At 41.2% G+C, this 22,263-nt stretch overlaps 1 long non-coding RNA gene across 1 annotated transcript; it reads right to left on the minus strand.

Annotated features, from left to right (window-relative positions):
* Positions 1-828: 828 nt before the first annotated feature.
* LOC102151039 (uncharacterized) lies at positions 829-18,835 on the minus strand. Its single transcript, XR_011433736.1, has 3 exons — positions 18,711-18,835; positions 18,052-18,109; positions 829-1,001 (listed from the first exon to the last, which is right to left on the minus strand). It is a non-coding gene; the product is annotated as an uncharacterized lncRNA (long non-coding RNA).
* Positions 18,836-22,263: the final 3,428 nt, after the last annotated feature.

The raw sequence follows: 22,263 nt of genomic DNA on the forward strand, positions 1-22,263 counted from the left end.
CTGTCATTGCTTGTCCATCTGCCAGGTTTTGCTTCTCTTCATGGATCCAAATTCTACCCATGATTTCAGGCCCAACCAACTTTCATTTTCCATGAACACTTCTCCAATAATTTTAGCCCTTTAGAATTTTCATAGCACAAGTTTTGTGCTTGATGCCACTTGTGTTATTTTATGGGTTAGTCTAATTTCTGTGGAGGCTGCAGGCAATCGTTTACATTGTCCCCACATTTCCCTACCCCCTCCACTGTGGATACCACTGAATTAGAGTAAATGCTTAATAAAATAACTCATAGACTTAGTCAAATTGAAATCGTCCCAAAGCACAGTTCCAAAAAAACTAACATATTTCTGTGACATGTCCAACTCATGTCCATGCTTATCTCTAGATAATTTTCCACTCTACTTTTAATATAAGAGAAACCTAAATTATAATCTTTATAATTTGTTTTTTCTTCATTGGCATTGCTATTGTTACTGATATTTATTAAATAAAATCTGCCACTGGAGCATGTATAAACACCCAAGAATGAATTATAGCAAATATTTAACAACTGACTGCCTTCTAATCAGTTAAACAAAATGGATGATGCATTAGCTAGTCAAACTCCTTTCACCTGGGGAAATCTCCATCGATTTCCTTTAGTGCTATCTAGAAGATTTGGGCAACTCTAATGACATTTCAAAAGATTTCAATGAGTGGGACATAATTCTACTTTTCATATCCACTGACTAGAAAGAAAAACTAAATACAAAAAAGATTCTTTTGAGTAAAGTTCTCTCTGTGATTCTCCAACCTTTATGCATTTAAAAAAAAAACAACTGCAGTATGAATGAAAGACAAATTTTATTTGCATGTAAGAAATGAGAAGAATCGTAGGCTGCTAATAGCAGGGGACCTTTTGCACCTGTTCCTGGAGATGAAGATGATTTTTATCTTGGAGCCAGTCTGTAAGTCAAATTCCTTCAAAACGGGCAGCGGGTAGCCTGGTTCTGGCTGCAGCCTGTGTGGAGGAGGAAAAGGTAAAGAGGAGTCTACCGATGGCATAAAGTTTTACCCATTCTGATATGTAAATATTCTTTCTCTACCTGAAGTTGATGTCAGGGAGATTGGGAAACAAGAACTTGGCTGACTGAGCAGAAGCAATCTGTTGTATTCGGTTCTTTGACGCTCAGAGCTAATCAAAGACTGTTATTTCATCTCCTGGTCGAGCTAACTTTTGAGGGGAACATTAACTAAGAATGTCAGATAACTGAATAATTTGAGCATATCTAAAACAAAAGAACACCACGCCTCTTGAAATTGATCAGGACTAGCTGATATGTTTTGCTCTCTTTATTAGTAACTTGGTTATTTTTTTCTGTATTCCAGATTCCTCTGTGCTGTGGGATTTAATCTATTGGATTAGAGCAAACGACTTAAACTATAATCGTATTTGCAAAAAGCACAGAAAAGATGGTGAGGCTGTAAACAACACAGAATTCTACCCTAGGGTAAGAATTGGCTAGGCGAATTGAGACAGAACTCTGAAAATTTAAATGTTTTCCTTGAATTCCTAATTGGAAGTTGCTACTATTTGTGTTGCTGTTCATTAGTCATTTAAGCCTTGGTCACGTAGGTTCTATTAAGACTGCCCAACTCTAGGAACATGGTAGAAAAAAAGGCACTGGATAGGGTGGGAATCGGAACACCTGGGGTCCAGTCCCAGTGTACCCCTGTGTGACCTCAGACCAGCATCTCCACCTCTCTAGTCTATCATTTAGGGTAAACAGAAGAGATTGAACTAGGATAGAATTCCAAACTGTGCTCAGTTAGCGGGGGCAAGAGAGCTAAAAGCCAAGCCTGCCTCCGAATGTCCACACTCTCTTTTCAACTCCCTGGCATGTTCACCACCCCCAACTCCCATCCCGCCCCTAGGTCAGCACAGGGCTCATGCCTTCCCCTCACTTCATTCTCTGCTATAATGTGTTCCCTTAAAAGTCCATCCCAGGCAGTTCTCGCTAATATCTCTTTCTCACTTACTCCCCGTCCCTTACCCACCTTCACTTTTCTTCTTGGCATTTATCACTACTTACAAATCTATACATTTTTATGCATTCCCTTTTTTGTTAGCTGTCTCCTTCCCTAGGGTATAAGCCCTATGAGAGTGGGGGCCTTGTCTGTCTGATTTATATATACTTAAAACAGTACCTGGGATGTAGTAAGCACTGAATAAATATTTATTAAACAAATGAATGGATGACTGAATCCCACCCGGCCTGGCAAAGACAACAATATGCTAGAAGGGAGCAACAGCTGCCCTCTCTAGGCACATCCAGTTTGCCACAGACCCCACCACTCCTACTGTGTTCCCATCACTGAGTTCATTGTTATTGAAGTTGCTTTTCTTCTACCCCACTTTTCCCATTGACATTCCTGCTTGTTCCATGTAGGTATTTCCATTTGCGACATGATACCCCTTGTCTAAGATGTGTTGGAGGCAAAAAAAAAAAGTCTGCTGCTAAAAATAATTTGAAAACTCTTAGACAAGAAGACCTTTCAAATCCCTTCCAACTCTAACAACCAGTGAATTCATGCTTCCCAGCCATTCAGATCTATAAGTACGAAATACAAGACGTGTGTATTCAGCTTTCCTTCATCGCCTCCTTTAAAAGCTTTTTTTCTGTTTTGAGTCAATCCCCACAGGAGAAGACCACGTGAGCCCATTAAGAGAACAGTTCATTCCCACCTGCCTCCTGGAGCCAGCCAATAATCTCAGCCTGGCCATCCCATTCTTGATTATGTAGAGCCATTCCAATCCTGAGAGGCAGGATTTGCAAAGACAGCTGTTGGGCTCCACCACCCGTGGGAGGAGGGGAAAATGTGAGGTAGGTTGCTACATGCTTCGACTCCTTTTCACTGAAAGAAACAGCTGCGATCTTCACATATAAGACCAAGTAAACAAAAGCTGACAATGCCCAGCACCAGTCCGCCACAAGCATTCAAATGGCTTTTTGCTCCACCGAGGTTGCCATCCCAGCGCCCCAGGTTCAGTTTCCCACAGCACGGAGGGGAAGAGAGATCTTTGCATGCCCCGTTCACTTGACTAAACGCTGCCCAAAGTGTGCAATTCAACCCGAATAAAACGAATGTGATGCAAGTCTCCGACTCGTTCAGCATTCCATTACTGGTTGTCACACACGGTGTTGTCAAGTTTCAGCAACCTCTGTGTGCACCAGGCAAAAGCGCAGTGTTCCTCTCGGAGAGGCAAGCATTCTTAGGGTCAGTGGCTCCGGGACCTGAGCCTCTGTGCTGAAGTGGCTCAGGGAAAAGTAAATCTCCATGTAGGAAAGTCAAGGTATGTTTAGAGGTACTCTCTGACTCACCTGTGGCTGGCTCGTTCCTTTGGTTCCTCTCCCTTTTTATATGCTGACACAAAAAACAGAGCATTCATCTATTCCTTTTCCCACGCCCCATCCCTCTTAACTGCCAGGGCCATCTGTCCATCTGAAGCGGGCTTTGGTGGCACAGTTGTGAATCCAGGTGACAATCAAAATGAAGAAGCGATTGTCCCTTCATGTTTTCTCTGAAGGGATTAAAATTTTTTAAAAGCCTTTGTTTCTGTTTGTTTCGAGTTCTCCAGTTGAAACACTGTACTCACTGACCTGTGAGGAATCAGCACTGGGAGCAGACGCCGTACTGACGTCATGCGGATGTGTGAAGCAGGAGCACTGACTCCTAAATATGCTGGAATTAAGCACGGTCTCTAAAGCATGGATGGGACTTTGGATGTTTAACATAGTTCTATTTTCAATCTCTTCAGCTTGGTTTACAACTAAGATTCTTTGTTTTCGTGTGCGTCATTCAAGTCAGCTTGGCTGGCAAGTAAATGCTCTGAAAAATCAAAAGAATTCTTTTGTGCCTTGACCTCCATGAATCCAGTAACTTAATATATCCAATATATCCACACATATATGATTTTGGGGGGCAAAGGGAAAGATTAGCCCTGAGCTAACATCTGCCACCAATCTTCCTCTTTTTGCTGAGGAAGACTGGCCCTGAGCTAACATCCATGCCCGTCTTCCTCTACTTTATATGTGGGATGCCTGCCACAGCATGGCAGTGCATAGGTCCGCAGCCTGGATCCGAACCAGCAAACCCCAGCTGCTGAATAGGAACAAGCAAACTTAACCACTGTGCCACGAGGCCAGCCCCCATTACATATGATTTTAACCAAAGATATTCACAGATGGGGTAAAGGATAAAGAAGGAATTTATCTATAGAATTCTTTTATCCTATGCTATCTTATGTCACCCAATTGTGTTACTGTTTTTCACAAAGTTACTGCTACTGTAAGAATTGATTTAGTGTAGTTAAACATGTCAAGTAAGAGGAAATGATCAATGGGTTACTTCTTCAAAACATTTATCCCCGCAATGTAATCTATTGATTTTTATGCTCTCAAAGAGGCAGGTACAGGAGTTGAGGGAAGAAGTTAAAATTTGAAATCTTTCCTTCACGATTTTTTTTCCCCATGTCTATAAATGAAAAGTCAAGTTAAGGAATGTTGTTTTCTCTGTCTTTTTCTCAATCTGCCTACATCATCATCACATTTTGTTGCTGCTACTGAGTCTGACTTGAAGGAATATGAGATGGCCTTCGGCAAGTATCTGGGTTTTAAATTCAGTTCCTATCTCTTAGGTGAATTGGGTTTGGCCGGAAATGACTCACTGCCCCGTGGTCCCTGGAAATGTTATCAGCAAAGGCATTCACCTCAGGAGAAAACAAACACAGATGTCCTCCATGGGCCCATCTCTCCAACCATCTCCTGGAGTCTGGTAGTCTTTCCTGAGCCAAAGATCTCTCTCAAATTGCTCACTGTGTCAGACCATTTTGTGACATTCAGGAATGGCTGAAGTCGTTATAAATGCCAGATGGATGGGGAGGAAAACCACTTAGATTTGATGATTTCCATGCTCTCTAAAATTCAATAAACAGTATTTCTCAAAATTAACGGAAGTCAGCATATGACAGGTTCAGCAGAGGATCAACTCAAGGGAAATCTGTGACTCGAGTACCAAAGGCATTCACCATAAGACACTTTCACCCAAGGGGATCCCCCAGTAGGTGTCTGCTGCAGAATTGCTCTGAGGCCAGAGCAACTACAAGGCCGCGCCCCAGACTATGTCTTTGGACTGTCTTTTAATTAGAAGCATTGCCAGCTGCCATTTGCTAAGGGTACCCTCAGTGCCAGGAACTGTGCTTCTATGTGGTATCTTTAATTCTCACAAGTATGCCAGGTAGAAGCTAGGTGCTTCTTTTTCACATTAGGAAATTGAGCCATAAGAATGGAGGATAACGTGCCCTAGGCCACACAATTTGGTGGGTATCATCTTTTTAAAAAATGACATAGACAATGTAAAAGCACCACATTTCTAAAGGAGTCACAGAGACTCAGACTACCAATTTCTTCCATAGTTTAATGTGTTCCTGATAACGAGGGCTTTTGGAGAACTAAATTAATTCCTTGCTATGTCCTATGATACTATTTATATGTTCTTGTGAGGGACATTCATTTTATATACTAAATACTTATTTGAAAGGATCATTTCCTTATTCCATGTGCTAATTTGTAGGGAGAAGTTTATGTATTTGGGGAATTTAATTTATTCCCGCATTTTATCCGGGAAATGAGAGCCAGATGTTTTTGGACATTTGTTGTTTGCTTTAAATAAAAGCTCAGGTTAAGGTAAGAGAGATCTATTGATTGAATATTGAATCGTCCTCTGGAGAAAGTGAAACTTTTTCTATGCTACATCTCATCATATCTTAAAATTCTAGGACAGACTCGAATGAAAGGAAAACATTTTGAATGTCCTTTTATTTGTAGATGGCCGGGATTGAAGGGTGCACTCAATTATATTAACAGAGCTCTCAATCTAAATTCAAAGCATGGTCCCCCTGAGAGTCACAGACCTTGAGCAAAAGCGCTTTCTAGGAGAGTTCACTGCCAGGTTCACATAGAGGTCACGGTCCTCCTGCACTCCTGAGGCCCCATCCTTGGATTCCATTTCAGGCAGCTACACTCCGAGAGAAAGGAGAGCTCGCTGAGGCCTGTCCACGTGTGTCTGCTGGCTCGCCTGCCTGTCTGGCATCACTGCACCCCTCCTCTTCCGCACTCCCTGACACGACCTTCCAAGCCGAATGAGCTGTCCTTCCAAATATGACCCTAATTCATGCAACAGCTGGAGGCAAGAGCAAAACAGACTGAGCTCATGCAAAGGGTATTAAGCATTGAGTCCTTTTTTATATATATATCACTAAAAGATGTTTGGAAAATTCATCTAAAAAACTTTTTTAAAAATTTCATTCATAAAGATCGTTGAAGGATTTCTCAGAGTTTCAGTTTAGCAGATCTTTTGGAAGGTATGACTCTCCAGTTTGTTATTTCTGCTTCTTCCTGTCCCCGAGCTTGGGAAGGATTACAGAGTCTGGGCAAGGAGAGAGGCTCACACCTAGCTACGCACGCTTGGAGACTCTGGCGAGCTCCGCCGCCATGCTCCCTGGAAGCTCTCTGGAAGAACAGAGAGCCGCCATATTTGTGAGAACTGGACCGTGCTTGGAAAACCTAGGCTTTCTCGCTTTATTGCCCTTGCAATTGTCTTCACTCTGACCTGCGAGTCAAAGAAGTGATCTATTATATATTCGAGGAAGCACCTCAAAATCTGTTTGACGCTGTACTAATAAGGTACAGTCCCTGCCTTCTTCATAGAATTTAGTTGTGACTTAAGGGACTTGGAAAAAACCTAGTCGAACAGCTGCGTCATGGAGAGTTCATGCAGAACGGCTCATTTCACACTAATGTTATTTTCTTTTTTCTTTTTTTTTTTTTTTTTTTTGGTTAGATCAGGGGAATCCCAAATGTATACAAATATCAGCAAACTATATGACTCTGGACCTGATAGAGTTGTCTAATGACTTCAAGTCAGTGTGGGGACAAATGGCTAATGTGTGCTGTTGAGCTTGGTCCTCGGTCTTATACCTGAGGGAAATCCTAAAAGTGGGAAGGACAGGTGACACTTTGAATGACAGGATCAGGATTCAAAAATATCTTCTGAGCCTGGCATGTGAGCCAAACGCAATAATAAAATTTAGCAATATTAAGTATATATGAAGTTCTGCATTTAAATAAAAAACTTTAATATCATAGCTTTGGGGTAGGGGAGGGCAAGTTTAATACTGGTTAAAAATATTTTGGAGATTATTGTTGTCCATCCTCAAATATGATGTAACCTCCAAAATATGCTAAGTAATCTTAATCTGAATTAATAATAAAAATATCATCTATCATGTATTGAGTACCTAGTATGTGCTAAGATAACAAACTTATGATAGTATAACTATTCCCATTTTACAGATGAGAAAATGGAGAAGGCTAAGTGACCAGCACTAGGTCAAAATGGCTAGCAAATCGCAGAGCCAAGACTTCAGTCAAGGTTGGATGCCTTTAATGAAAATAATTTTCCAAGAACTTTGCATTGGTTATTCATACCACATAAGAAGAATGTTATTTATCTTAAGAATCCATAATTGAATAAAAATACTAAAGAATGTCTAGAGAAAGAAGACCAGGATAGTAGAGTCTGGAAGCCGTGCAATAAGGCACAACTGAAGAGATGGTAAATATTTAACATGAAAAATGGAAGATTTGGAGGGACATGGAGATGTCTTCAAATACCGAAGACCTAGGGTCAAGTGGAAGCTACAGGCAAACAGATTCTAACCCCAAATAAATTTTCCAACACTAAAAGTTTCATTACAAACAAGGGAAGGAAAGCTCCAGAAAGGATTGAGCACTTTCGATCACTTGTACTCAAGCTGATGCTGAGAGCCATCCACTGGGATTGTTCCTGAATGAAATTTTGCCTTCAGAGACACTTGGCCTCGTTGAAGGATTCTTAGTTTGAGATCCATGGGTGAACTTCATGAATTCTTTGAATCCCTGGAAATTATATGCAAAATTGTAGATTTTTTTTTTTTTCTGGGGAGATGGCAGGTATATTTTTTCAGATCCTCCAAGCAATTCTATAAAATCCATGAACCAATAAATTGAGTCCCTTCCAATTCTGTAACTCCGTTTTGTGAAACTAGTCTTACCCTTCACAGAGGTGCACCCAGCAGAACTATGTGATAGATTTAATGTTAGGGACAAAGGAGAATGAACAACTAAGGAAAACTTTAAGGTTTTGAGCCTAGTAACTGAGAAGCTGTTGATACCATTGAGAGATAAAGAAAATGAAGGAGAAGCAAGAAGTCCATTATCAGTAAAAGAAAATTAGAAAGAATGGACAAACTGAAGTCTGTCTAATCTTCCAGGACTGAGTGTACTGAGTGTGTAATCCAAATATTCTTTTACATCATGGCAGAAAAATGCTGAAATCTGGAGATGTATAAATAGAGAAAAAGCCACTTGAAATTTAGAACCATGAAATGTTGTAACTCTTAAATGGTCTGGAGATCACTTACTTCAACCCCCTAATGTTACAATTGAAGAAACCACATCTCAGATAAACTAAGATTCATACTCTCCACTGTGGTCCCCTGGTTGCCAGTCCAAGTCTCTGTCTCCAAATTTAGGGGGGAAAAAATCCAGATTTCTAAAACATTCAAGTCTGGAATAAAGATACTACTTAAATTTTTCAGGAAAAAAAAAGAGCTAGTCTTAACTACATATAATACACAAAAGTCCACTTTGTTGTGTTATAAGGCAAGACCATAACACTGCCCCTGAAGGGTTTTAAAGTATGAATTTCACTCTTCAGCATACTCTGGGATGTTTTCACAGTATTTTTAAACTTGGTCTTCGTAGTCTGATTTACCTGAGGAAAACTACATAGATTCTTAAACTGTAAAGAACAAAGAAGCACGTGACTTCTTTACTGGTGTTGGTGAATTAGTCCCGCAAGTGTTTGGATTTCCTTTTAGACGTTGTCTTGCCAGTTTCTAAGATCAGAGGGAGACTAGCTCTAGAAATGCTCATGCATAAGATGGTCTTTGGTACCATCTCTCCCCCTCCAATGGGAAGATTCATTCTCTGCCACACAAGGATCTCCCAGGTCTGGCTCTGAGTCAGCAGGTCTTTAATGTATATATATATAAACTTTTCCACTGCTTCATTCTTTTTTTGTTAATCCATCTGACAAGGTCAAGGTGGGGTTGATACAAGAAAAATTTGGAACCAGTCCCATTTGAGACTTATTTCCTGAGAAAACAAACTGTTTTTCATAATCTGAAAGTTTATGGAATTTTGACATGTAAGTTATATACATGCGTGTCTGTTCCTTTTTTGAGGGACTCTAATTAAATAAATTGGGTTGGGGAGTTGCCGAAATGACTCGGGTGTCAGCTGTTATAACTTCAACTCTAAATATTAAACCCAAACACGGGCTCCATGTTCCAATTTATACTGAAGCTTTATAACATACGGCCTCGGAGTAGAGTTATAATGATCTCTTGGGAGAGGCGAGATCCAATTAAAATTCAGTTTGCTGTCTTTAGGAAAGACATAAGCAGTTATATATCCTTTGAGAGGGTCTTAGGAAATACACACCTGAGCTTTAAATCGCTACTCATTTGACTGTGAAGTTGAATTTCAATTCATCTGGGAGTCGGAGCATAAGAAAGAATTCAAATAACGACACTCTGATATTTCCCGGTGTGTTACCAGGGAGAAAAGAGCTCCTGGAAAATGAATGCCTTACACATTTGCAGATATTACCAACCACTTATAAAAACAAGACTATTGTTATGTGTAAAAGTCATTCCTTTTAGGGGAAGCCTAAGAGTGAATTGAAATGTAGCTGACATTTCTACCACAAGATAAAATGTTTTTTAATGTCATGTTTAAGTTCTCTTAGTTAAAAAAAGAAAAAGGAAAGAAAAAAAAATCTATACCCCAGTATTCATAAGCAATTCCAGACACTTCACTCATAAAATAACTCACAGGAAGACATTACACTTCTAAACACAAAAGCTATTAGCATCCCTTTCTAATTCTGTTTTAGTTCAGTTAGGGAATTATTGGCTATAATTTGCAATCCCACACATTGTTTTAAAAAGACAAAAATACACAATAGATGGAACAGAAAACATACAGGCAAATGCTTCCATTTCATTCATTAGTTGGCTACTAAGATGAAACAGTTCAACAATGTACAAGAGCTTCCCCACCCCGACTCTACTCCGTGGTTCTTTTGTTTCCTTCTTCTTCTTCGTCGTCTTCTTCTTCTTCTTCTTTTTTTTTTTTTTTTTGGTGAGGAAGATTGGCCCTGAGCTAACATCTGTGCCAATCTTCTTCTATTTTATGTGGGATGCCACCACAGCATGGCTTGATGAGCAGTGTGTAGGTCCACACCTGGGATCCAAACATTTGAACACCAGGTGGCTGAAGCAGAGCACAAACTACACCACTGGGCTGGCCCCTGCTTCCTTCTTTTTTACAAAGATCTGATGTATTTTAAGAAATATGAAGAAGAAAAGCCATTATATTGCCTTAGAGCTACCCTACCTCACTGCTTCTCTCCAAATTCTGATTGACTGTAACTGTTTCTATTTGAGACCACAGACAGAGTCATGAAATAAGTTCAATGGGTTTATCATATGTCCATATTTATGTACCAAATGCCATTGTACGAGGAGTGATTTAATAATACAGCCCATTTATTCCTTCAACAAATTTGTTGAACCACAGTATTAGCTAAGGCAATGCAAGTTGGTGTAATCAATAAGCCCCCAAATTTCAGGGGCCAAATTTTAATAACATGAAGATTTAACTTTCATTGAGAAGAACAGTGCAATGAGAGTGCCTCATAGGATTCACGGGGCCCTAATCCTTCCACCCCACGTCTCCACCATCTTCTAGAGCCTTGGAGTCCTCTGCCTTTATCCAAGATAATGGAAAAGAAGCTTGAGAAGGCTCCGCTGTTTGTAACCACCTTCTGCTCACACAGCCACAATCACATAGCTACACCAAATGCAAGGTGGTTGAGAAATGTATTCCCTGATGGGGCAGCCACCTTCCAGGCACAACTTCACACTCTGGAAGTGGTTAGCCCCAACACCTGCAGTAGGATCCTGTGCCGGGCAGTGTGGAATCTTCCAAAATAAACCAAACTAGGACCTTGTCTTTCAGTACCTATACTTTAGAAAATTTTTCCAAGCATCCTACTTCCTTATCAGTAATAATAGTTAATATATATTAAAAGCTTGTTGCATATCAAGCTTATTATGGATCCAGAGGGTATTGGAAGTGGGATTTCAGAAGTCAAACCCTGGTGTGTGAATGTCCATATCCATGTTCTTACCTCCTGACCATTGCTGGCTTCTAGTCACAGGAGGCAGGGACTCAAGTCGGGTTCTCCTAAAAGTTCCTACCATAAGGCAGAGCCCACACCATACAACGAATGAGTGTGTATTACACTAAGCTGAACCCCAGCACCTACGGCTGGGGTAGCTATTGGCCATAAAGCACGATCAGATTCCAACTCATGAAGAGCTGTCCTCCAAAACACAATTACTTATAAAAGAAAGTTTTTGTAAAATATAGAGTGACTATACTAAAATATTAATTAATCATTTAAAAAGAAAAGCTGAGTCAATTGAGATAGAAATGCTAATTTATTTGAGTAGATGGGCCTATGGGCATCGTAGGAAAAAAACTCACTTAAAAAAGTACTCACAAGAGAGAGCGAGATGCCCAAGTTATGCCAACACAACATTTTACCAGGATCTTCTACCGTATTTTCCCTGCATATCCACCCTCTAACTTGCAAAATTTGTCTTGCTTCACATGATCCATTTCCAAGTTGACTGCTTTTCCTCTTGAAGAAATGAAGAAAGGATTCCTCTCTCATTTCCTGTGGCAATTCTCCCGGGTTTTAGGGGCAGGATTTAACAGAAGGTGCTCCAGATATAGGACGGTCCTTGACTTGGAGCAGAGAAGGAGTGGATTCTAGGAAGGAATATAGCTCATATACAGAAATAACCTGAATGTGAGGTAAAATTGGGAATAAGTAACCTATAAAACGTGTAGATGAAATTCTATTAGAGGAGAGAGATTACATGCAGTTTTGCAAAAGAAGTGAGTTTTAGCTGGAGCTTTTAGAAACATAAAATTAATTGAGTTGACCAAGTGTAGAGAAAATAGGAACTGCCGTTTGGAAGCATATGATTTATTCAGTTAGTCAACCAACAAATACATTGAGTGCCTCTATGCAAGATAGGGTATAAAGTGCAGAGGGGACGGGGGGACTGTAAAAACGTGCAAGACGGCATCTACCCTCATTGAGGTCAGCAACTGAGAGCAAGAACAGAAGAGAACAATTGGCATGTATGGAGCACGCACCTGTGCCTGGCCACATGCTAAGTGCATCGGTTGTGTTATCTCACTGGCATTAATGCATGTAAATTACTTAGCCAGGTGCCTGGCACAGAAAGAGTGTGCAATACTGATAGCTGTGATTTAAATGCCAATTTTATGTGGAGGTTATTATTATCTCTGCTTTCAAAATAAGGAAAGTAAGTCACGGTGAGGTTAAGAGATATATCCAAATTCCCTTAGCTGGAGAAATCAGGCATGCACAGATGGAAAGTTCAATAACAGTGAGAGAATGCTGGGAAAATGGTGACCTGAGCACCCATACTACTCCCTCTCCTAGACTCCCCCCGCCCTGCCCAGCATTCGAATTCTAATCAACTTCCAGCTACCTATCTTAAGTAGAGCATCTTTGGGGTGGGGTAGTAAGTGGAGCCTGGAGGATGCATGCAAGACCTCCCATCTGTGCGGGTCCAGCTAGAGAGAGCTGGCAGTGAGCTGATTTCCATGAACCAATAATGATGAACTGGGGGCAAGAATCAGAGCACCAAGCTTCCTGGAGAGAGTGCAGCTCTGGGGGATCTGTGAACCCAAAAGGGAAGTGGGCAAGCCTGAGAGATGATCTTGGAGGCACCTGCTGATTTCCCTGGTTTTGGAAGAGTTTGGACGGAGCTAGACAGACGGGTTCAGGTCCTTTCTGCCCTTGAGGCTAGTTGGCCACCTTGTAGCTTTGTGGGGAAGGGACTTCCTCTTGACAATTTCCCAATAGGGACCAAGAATGCTGTATCTCCCTCCATTCCTGCACCTCCTCTAAACACTAACCCAGGCAATTAGAACCAGGGTCTGCAGTGAAAATGATGAACACCCCAAAGGGAACCAATAGTCAGATTGAGGAATAATAATCTACACGCCAAGATGAATATTCTTCTGCTAAAATAGAATTGCCAGAGGAGACCGATAACCACTGTAACAAAGAACAAAAGGACACTTACAGAGATGAAAGAATAGCATTGAAATAACTTTTTAGCTCTCAGAAACATAGTTTTTAAATTTAAAAAAATTTAATTCAGTTAAGGAAAGGATGGGCCCGAATGAGGAAGGCTGACTAGCAGACGAGGCAGCATATGGCAAATGCCGAATCAGTAGTTTCAGTTCTCAAATTGAGCTGATCGTTAGATTCACCTGGGATGCCTGTTAAAAATATAAACGTTTCTCAACTTACCCAGACCGAATAAGTCAGAAACTCTGGACATAGAGCTAAAGGCACTGCATTTTTGTTTGCAGAGGGCACTGGTTACTGGAAACTGTTGAGATGGGGGGCAAATGTTGAATGAGTTGAATCCTCAAGTCTACAGGAGGTAGGTGGAGCTGAAGGGGTCTGTGAAGGGTGGGTTGCATTTATAAATAATGGCTTTCAAAGATGACGCAAAAGTTGATGAATGTTTTGTTTGCACGATCCCAACTTTTTACAGGGTGTGTTCACAAACATTTGTCACAATTGTAGATCAAATATGAAGTCTAAAACTTTCATATATATAAGTCCAGCCCTAAATAATGTAAAACATGAGATAAATAAGTTGAAGTGCTGCAATTTTGCAAAAGTTTTTAAAAAGCCTGGGTTCATTTAGTTCCCATTTCCGTCACTCTGCGTGTGTGTGTTTAATAACCAAAATACACAAGTTAAATTTTTGCAATTTTGCTTTTTTTTTTTTCTGCTTTATCTCCCCAAACCCCCCCGTCCACTGTTGTGTGTCTTAGTTGCAGGTCCTTCTAGTTGTGGGATGTGGACGCCCCCTCAACGTGGCCTGATGAGTGGTGCCATGTCCGCGCCCAGGATCCGAACCCTGGGCCCCCGCACCGGAGCGCACGAACTTAACCACTCGGCCATGGAGCCGGCCCCTGCAGTCTTGCTTTTTAACCAGTGACAGTAACAATGGTCCATTTCTCTCTCAATGTTCCATTTCCAGAAAGATGGATCACCATTTTGGCAAGGTATGAGAGAACAATAGGAATAAATGGAGTGCTTGGAAGACAAGTGTGTAGTGGAGTGTTCAGTTTGATAGAATCACCCCTGCATATGTTTTTCCTACATTTCCTGAACAACTCCCACTAAAGGAGACAACACAGTACTTCTTGGCTTTCTCCCTTCAAAAGGCTGCTTCTAGTGTCGCTGATACAAAACAGCAAGAATCAAAGGATTCATAGATCAAGAAAGATGGTTTCTGATAACTTCCAGTAGGTTATTTCCTTAGAGCTGGTTTTTCCAGGAGGTGTGATGGATCTGAACTATTGCATTCAAAAATGTTGACCTCCACACATTTACTGAAAGCAGCCAAGCTCCATGAGGCTGACCTTTCTGCGGTTATGAGCCACAACATGGCTAGTTCCTCAAGAGAAGTGAGCCCAGTCTTTCCCTGCCTTGGGACCACAGCACACCGGTCTCACGAAATCTCTGCTATAAATGAAAAGCATTCTGTCATTCAACTTTGGGATGAGGTACACACGCTGTGCCCTCTCAGAGGGCCACGGGACACATTAGCACATCTGAGCTTCTGAGCTCCCTGCAGCCGATAAATCTTTTTAACTCTCTTTAATTCAGAATTTCCAAAACTCGCTTAATTGCTTACATTAGTTTGCTAGGGCTGACTTCAGAAAGTATCACAAACAGGTGGTTTAAACTGCAGAAATTTATTGTCTCTCAATTCTGGAGCCCAGGAGTCTGAGACGAAGGTGTTAACAGAATTGGTTCCTTCTCAGGACTCCGAGGGGAGGGTCTGTTCCAGACCTCTCTCTGAGGCTTGTGGATGGCTGTCTTCATGTTCACATGGCGTTCTCCCTGTGGATTGATCTGTGTCCAAATTTCTCCTTTTGATAAGGACACCAGTCATATTGGATTAAGATCTACCCTAATGACCTCATTTTAACTTGATAACCCTATAAAGACCCCATCTCCAAATAAGGGCATAGTCTGCAGTACTGGGAGTTAGGATTCACTTAAGAATTTGGGAGGGATGGGGACACAGTTTAACCCATTAGACCGCTAATCCCTTTTTTCAAATGTCACCTATTAACAGCCTGCAGCACACTTTTGGGAAATGCCTCTGTGGCCTCACAGGTACCATGCTCTGCTTCAGTAGTTTCCAAATGCCATTTGCAGAATATACACAGGATCATTGGGGGTGGTTTTTAAAATTCTAGATTCTTGGGTCTCACCTCCACAGATTGAAATCCACTAGGTCTAAACAGGAACTCAGGCACTTGCAAATGTAAAACCTGCCCAGAGTCAAACATATAACCAAATTGGAGTTCTACAGCCATATAGCACTCCCTTGTTTTTTATTTTTGGTGAAGAAGATTGGCCCTGAGCGAAATGTGTTGCCAATCTTCCTCTTTTTGCTTGAGAAACATGGTCCCTGAGCTAATGCCTATGCCAATCTTCCTCTACTTTGTATGTGGGATGTCACCATAGCATGGCTTGATGAGCAGCGTGTAGGTCCACGCCCAGGATCTGAACCCACAAACCCCAGGTGCCGAAGTGGAGTGCGTGAACTTAAGCACTGTGCCACCAGGCTGGCCTTTATTATTTTTAGACTTGATTTGGGCCAGAAATCCCAGAATAGTTGCATAAGAATTGTACCTCTTTTTAAAATAGCGTGAACATAGGATTGTTTCTTCATCTCTGTTTTTATCCTATCTTGTATCTGCCTCCATCCTGATACAAACTGTTCCTTAATGTGCGTATAAAGACCCTGCCTTTTTCATCTTTTTATTCTCAGCATCTACCAGAGAGCTAGCACATAATGAGCTTTCGGGAAGTGTTTATCGGATGAATAAGTACCTGAAGCAACACACATAAACATGTACAATTGTTTTATCGTAAGAAAAAGTTCTTGATGTTGATGTATCTTTATCCTTGAGATAGTTCACCTACTGTTAAGGTTTTAAAGCATAACCCATGCGTCCTCCCCTCCCCCCACTTTTTACTCCACCCTAACAGCTTGCCTTTCGTTTTCAGGACACTTCATACTTGTTCTAGCCTCAAGACTTTTTGTACATGTACGTGCTTCTCTCTGCCATCTTTCCCGCTCCCACCCCTAATTGTCACCACTATTTCCAAACCAATATTTGTCCTGCCCTTCAAGTTTGAAGTGGTGGCCCTCTTAAACATTTCCATATAATGCTTTGATCATAGTTACAAAAATTAGTTGCATGGCTGCTCTGCTTGCCAGACTCTAAGCTACAGGTGGGCAGGCTCCATGTCTGTTGTGTTCAGTTTTGAAACTACAGAAACTTGCACAAAGTAGGAGCTCAGATATCAACTGAGTGATTATGTACTTAACAGTGGCGATGTGCTTTATTCCACCACGAAACTGGGAGTTCTCTAGAACAGGGACTAGATTTAATTCATTTTTATATTTTCAGCGCCTGGCACAGTGCCTAGAAGACAGAATGTTTCAATAAATTTCTTTAAAATTGTTAAAGCTTTTATTTCTTTGTATCTTTGTTTACTTTTGCCTAGATGAAGGCCCGGGGTAGACATTTAAGACAAGGGGAGATGTTAGTGAAAATATAAAATTAGATTTGTTCTTCCTTGTCACTTGAGCCCAAACTTTAAAATCTGTAAAATAAAAAGAAAATAGAATAACAGGGAATATTTGCTGGAATCAAGGCACCCCAGACAGTTGATACGCTTCTAAAAAGCAGAAGGTAACAGTGAGTGAAATAGCAGTTTCAGTCAGTTTTCAGGTGGCCAAAAGATCGTTCCAAATGCAGCTCCTGGCAGTCATCTTCTCCTCTAGAAACTGGAGCGTGTGTCCGGTGGTGATTCCAGCAATTCACTAATTCACATTTCTAAAGGCAGAGAAAGCCGGAGGAGACCCACACAGCCGCGGCACACTGGGACTGTGGCAATGACCAGACTTCAAGTTACATGAGTGATGGGAACTTTCAGGGCACTTACGTCTCTTCCTGAAGATGCCGCTTAGCTTTTTAACTCTTGTAATGTTTGGTTCTTTTAGTGACAACCTATAGAGGACAAAGTGTTTCTTCCCACAATATTGAAAATTGGCTTCCCAGTAACCTACTGTCCTTACTTCTAGGCTATTATGTAAGATAAGGGGGACGGGCTCTATTTCTCTGGGGAAGATGAAATTGTGTCTTTTGTCTCTTCCCAATATCCCGGGTGTAGAGAGCTGCTCACAAGAGAGTGGGGCAGAAGTTTTACGTTGGACCAAATTGCCTCCTTAGAAGGAAAGAGGTTGTGATCCCATTCATTTTCCTTGAAGATTAAATGGATTTTTGACATCTTTAATGCATTGAGATGATATCCACTGAGGTCTCTTGGCAGTAAAAGGAGCTGTAAAAAGGGCTCCTTCTTAGGGAAAGGGTGTCTGGACTAGTAATAAGCCTTAACAGCAGGGCTTAGGGGTTCTGGCACAGAGTGGCTAAGACTGGAAGCATCTCCAGGTGTGAATACGACAGCATTAGGAAAATGGCTTGGCCTTTTGAGAGACCAGGATCATCCTCAGCTGAATAACCACTAAGGCCCGGCCCAGCAAGACCACCATCACAGCAGTAGATGCTTGTGCCCCAACTCCACAGGTTTTCCACTGAGATGCTATGAAACCCACAAACCAGCTCTGGTGGATCAGCGTCCCCTATTCTCTTGCCACCTGGGGTTTCTAAGTAGCACTGACCTACCTCTTCGTTCTAGGTTGGTTCCTAGAATTCGGCATCAACACAAAGAGAAGAAGAAAGCCTGAAAGGAAAGAAAGTGAAGGCTTTAACTTTCAGTTAATTTTTTTTTAACTGTGTTAGCTTTTTTAATACTCTAGACTGATGAAGGGACCATTTCAACCACAGTGGCAAAGAATGAATTATCGACACTGTAATAGCTCCTCATTACTGCCGTACAAAATGACCACAAACACAGTGGCTTAAAACAATACAAACTCATTATTCTTACAGCTCTGGAGGCCTCAAGTCCTGGGCTAAAGTCGAGGTGGTGTTGGGGCTGTGTCGCTTCTGACAGCTCCAGGGGAAAATCTGTTTTGTCGCCTTTTTCAGTTTTTGGAAGCTATCTACATTGCTCGCAGGAGTGGCCTCTTTCTCCATTTTCAAAGCCAGCAATCTAGCATCTTCAAAAATCTCCCTTTCTCTCCTCCCTCACCCCCTCCCTCTCCCTCTGTTTCCAGAGTCACTTTTCCTTCTCTTTTTAGTCTGAGCCTGCTGTCTCCCTCTTATAAGGACCCTTGTGATTACATTGGACTCAGAAAATCAAGATAGTCTCCCCATCTCAAGGTCTGTCCCCTTAAACACATCTGCAAAGTCTCTTTTGCCACGTAAGGTAACATACTCACAGGTTCCAGGGACTAGGATGTAGACATCTTTGGTGGGGGCGGGGCACTATTCTGTCTACCATGGCAGCCTTCATCATCTTAGGAGACAGCAGGGCTCTTTAAAAGGGCACCCACTGGTCAAGACAGGGAAGAGGGGAACAAATCTTACATCGTTAGTGCAACAGACAAGACTTGGTGACTTTGGATTCTGGTTTGGAGGGATGGCATGGATGTAAGTGACATTAACTGAGGTCTGAAATACATGAGAAACCTTCAGGAAAAAAATTAATGATTTTAGATATTTTCAGTTTGAGATATGGCATAAATTAATCTAGTACCAGATGCAAATGTAAATATCCTTACAATATATGAGTGTGTGTTATATTTTGTAAGGGTTTGGTGTATGTACTGTTATATATTATAAGCATAGTTCCAGTAAAAATCTATCATGGCATCGAAGATACTGCAACGTAGATAATTTACATGTTTATTCACTTCTCGGCTCCGTTTTGATCCCACACCAACCAAGACGCCGAAGTAATTTTTCACCCATTTTCATAAGAAACACAAACACAAACACAAGGGGCCTAAAGTGATGTTGGTAGTTTTTCCTGAAGATTGGTGGGGGTATGGGAGGCCATCATGGTACACTGTATGGTATAGAGTTCTTCCATGCCCCTCTCATTTTTGCAAAGTTATCCCCCCACTATTCAAAGATATGGTCCAATCACACTCAAACTCTGGAAATTTACCCTATAGCAGATTGACCCTGAAGCCATTGACACTTAAGTTTCAGGCACCACTTGCACACTCCTTCTGAGTTCTGGGAGTCACTGGGAGCTGTAGAGTGTTCCAGGTGGAGCAAGAAACCAAGGGGCAAATGTGGAGCATTTCTGAGAAAATGCCTCAAAAGATCTCAGAAGCAAGGGACCTGTATCTCCAAGGCCTTAGGAATTCTTTTGTGATTTCTATTCTCATCCTAGACATTAACTTTTGAACCTGATTTTAAATTCATAATTTTATATTCTATCAGAAAGGGCCCTCCAAATTCTATATGTTTCAAGCTTTACAAAACCCGTCTATTCTGCCTAAATGAATTTATAAAAGCACTTACCAAACAAAGATCGCTTTCTCCGTGAGGATTTTTCATACGGGACTCCTAGACAATATTTTTGCATACAATTATGTATAACTTTCCTGAATCTGTACCATGTTGGCCTAAGTTGTCTGTGCCCAATTCACTTTTGCATCCTTGGTGCTCATAAAGTTACCGAGTGTTCAGTCAGAATTTTATAAAATTGTATTGATGGCTTAGGTAAAGGGATAGGTTAATTTAAATTAATTCTTACACATGATTTGATCTAATGGCTAAAATTAGGGGCTGAGCATCAGCATTAGCTGTGTACTTGCATTTGCATAATGTTCCTGGAGGGAACAGTATGAGAGGGGCATCGCCAAGGTTGAAACACGAGAGCTCTCAGCAGCCTCACATTTGTCCCTCCTCCATGCTGTGAGGTACCTGGGGAGGGTTCTCAATATTTGGTTGCCTGGCTGCTCTGCCAGTGACCAGATGGGACAGTTTAAGGTGGAAGCTTGGTTCTGACCACAGGTCAAGCCAGGGTCTCTAGTCCAGCTTTATCAATAAGTATCAATATTTATCAATAGCTCATATTTTGAGCTCCCATCTGCCTCCCCTATCTATTTTTCATAGCTTGTAGTGGGGAGAGGCATGTTTAGTTATCCTCCTTAAGCCAGAACAATTCCTTCTGAAACCTAGGATGCTATGCTCTGTTGTTTGCTTCGCTAGGTCAGGAAACTCCTGCTCTGAGAGTTCCACAAAACCATCAGTCCAGATTTGAATTGATTTCTGAAAAAAAAAGAAAAACAAAAAGAAAGCCTCCAAGATTAAGAGGTGGCTTCTGATTAGTAGCAGAATGAACTGGAAGGCAAGGAAAAGAGGCCTCTGAGCTTCAGGGTAAAGGAAATGAAGAGAAAGATGGTGGAGCGGCCCGCAGGAAGATCAGGCAATGGAAAACAAGAAAAGTTAGTGGGAGGGTGAAACAGAACCGAGAGCTTGGAGGATTACAGGAGAAAGAATGAAAGGAAGCAGCTACAAGCCTCTAAAGCCCAGAGAAATGGCCAGGCCCCCTGAGGGTGAGGAGGGAGGCTAAGGGCGGCAGCAAGTCAAATCAAAGAAAAGGGTAAAAATAAGGAGGAAGGTTTGAAGGATTGTGCACTGCTGGGGGTGGGGACACAAATTTATTTATTGTGTTAATGTTTTTTGTTAATGTTTTTCATCCAGTTCCTTTACAATTTTAGTTTAGAATTTCTTTAAATAGCTCTAAAACAGGACCATTCGCTGGAAGTTATTATAAATCAAAAACAAAACAAAACCATTGCAAACAAAGTGGGAGTTCCCAGAGCCCTAATCAGAAAGGCTTGTGTTGTGCTTCCAAATCCTGTCCCTAGAGACCATGAGAAGTTTTTAATGATAGTGTTTCCGTAAAAGGCTGATTTAGTACAATCACCACCCAGACCAAATGTGGGGGAAATTAAAAAACTGTTTTCAAATCCAAGGCCTCCTTTGAAATTTAAAATAATATTCTAAGACGATGGTTCATATAAATTTTAAAGCAAGGGAACAAACTAAAAGAAGTAACGCAAAAGAGATTTAAAAGGAAGCAGGGGAGGAAAAAAGACAACATGCAGTTTGGTTATATCTTCTTATAAAACACATGAGGTCTCATAAGCATATGAGATCTGGGCCCAGTGGTTTGAAGCCTTGAAGACTCATTTTGAACAAACTCCCTGGAAAAACACCATAGTCGATTCAGTGCTCAGGACAACTGTATATCCCCAGTTTATCCATGTACTGGAAGTGCCCAAAATTTATCCTCAGTGGGCACTAAAATGGTGTAAGTCCCAGAAAACCCATCACCATTCACAGTGGCCAATGGCTCTGGTAGTTTATTTGACGGCAAACATTAGTTTTCATAGCAGAGCCTTCCTTCGTCTGACATCTATGTGAAATTCTGAGGTTGGGAGATGTTTATCTTCACATGAAAATAAAATGTAAGCAAACCATCGTATGGTAACTCTCTCTCCAGAAAAAAACAAATTCCATCTTTTTACATAGAAAAAGACAGCGGCAAAATGAAGTTAGTGCTTTTGACTCATTACATTGTAAAATTATCTGGAAGCTCTTTCACATTGCCCTAAGAAATCATTTAATTTGTATCATTTCAGGGTATATCACTCATAAAGTTGCTTTGGGCAGTTGCATCTTTAATGAGGCTCAGTAGATAAGAGGAACAGATACTCTAGATTCAAAGCTGTCTCAACAAATGTGGAACAACTGTATTAATTTGATTTAATTTAACCAATGGGCTGATTTCTACCCTGCCTTCTTCTAGGAAGGATTTAAGGCCAGTTGGCTAATGTGAAGGTCTAAAGGTATAGGTCCTCTTGAAAGCCTCAGATTAACATCTAGAACATATAACATGTCCAGATAGTTTTCAACTATCGACGTGTTAGTCTAAGCTTGGAAAGAGCTTTTAAACTACAGTGAAACATC

This window comes from Equus caballus, chromosome 28 (genome assembly GCF_041296265.1).
Source record: "Equus caballus isolate H_3958 breed thoroughbred chromosome 28, TB-T2T, whole genome shotgun sequence".
In the NCBI taxonomy this organism is placed as follows: Eukaryota; Metazoa; Chordata; class Mammalia; order Perissodactyla; family Equidae; genus Equus; species Equus caballus.